Raw genomic sequence first — 1,034 nt, forward strand, 5'->3', positions numbered from 1 at the left:
TGCTTTGGGTAGTATGGACATTTTGATGATGTTAATTCTTCCAATCCATGAGCACGGTGTATGCTTCCATTTATTTGTGTCTTCCTTAAGTTCTTTCTTCAATGTTGTATAGTTTTCTGCATACAGGTCTTTTACGTCTTTGGTTAAATTTATGCCTAGGTACTTTATTTTTCTTGTTGCTATATCAAATGGTATTTTTTTCTGATTTCTTCTTCTTCCATGTCATTGCTGGTATACAAAAATGCCTTTGATTTTTGAATGTGGACTTTGTATCCTGCTGTTTTGCCAAATTCACTTATTAGGTTGAGGAGTTTTTTGGTAGAGAAAAATATGGAACATTTCACGAATTTGCATGTCATCCTTGTGCAGGGGCCATGCTAATCTTCTCTGTATATTGTTCCAATTAAAAAAAATTTTTTAAGTAATTTTGGAGAAAAAAGAGTAGGTAATTACTATTGTTGTTTATTTTATGGAAATCAATGAGTATTATACCTATTTTTTTCTCAGAGCAGCAGAAAATATAATGTATTCTTTAGGTATGCTACAGAATTTTAATAATTAGTTTATGTGTATCATGAGATGAAAAATGTTGAAAATCAGGAGAATGAAGATGGCGGAGGAGTGAGTAGAAGTCACACTGACCTCCTCCCAGGACCAACCTGGAATTAAAACTAAATTGGGGAGAAATCACCTGGAACAAACAACTGAACAATAGTGAGAGAGGAGCCTTGTAACCTCAGAGACAGAAGAATCAGCTTTAGCACAACCTAACTGGTAAAGAGTACAGTAGAGACTCAAGAAGGCGGGCGGGATGCCCATGGGCAGCAGTGCCAGAAGGATATTGAAAAGGCAAGTTGGATCCCCCTGAGAAGAGTGGGGTTTAAACCAAAAGCAGTGATCTCTAGCCTATAGCACAAGAGCCCAAAAAGTACACAGATAACAGCCAGCCGTGAAAAGCAGAGGGATTGCTCTCTGTCAGAGACAGGCAGCTGGAAATGCAAAGAGCTGTTTCAAAGACCAAAGCATACATTTTT

At 37.4% G+C, this 1,034-nt stretch overlaps 1 pseudogene; it reads right to left on the minus strand.

The window, feature by feature from the left end:
* Positions 1–324: 324 nt before the first annotated feature.
* On the minus strand, positions 325–438 carry LOC129067971 (uncharacterized; annotated as a pseudogene).
* Positions 439–1,034: the final 596 nt, after the last annotated feature.

This window comes from Pteronotus mesoamericanus, unplaced genomic scaffold (genome assembly GCF_021234165.1).
Source record: "Pteronotus mesoamericanus isolate MK-2021 breed Mesoamerican mustached bat unplaced genomic scaffold, CSHL_Meso_final contig_20, whole genome shotgun sequence".
Classification (NCBI taxonomy): domain Eukaryota; kingdom Metazoa; phylum Chordata; class Mammalia; order Chiroptera; family Mormoopidae; genus Pteronotus; species Pteronotus mesoamericanus.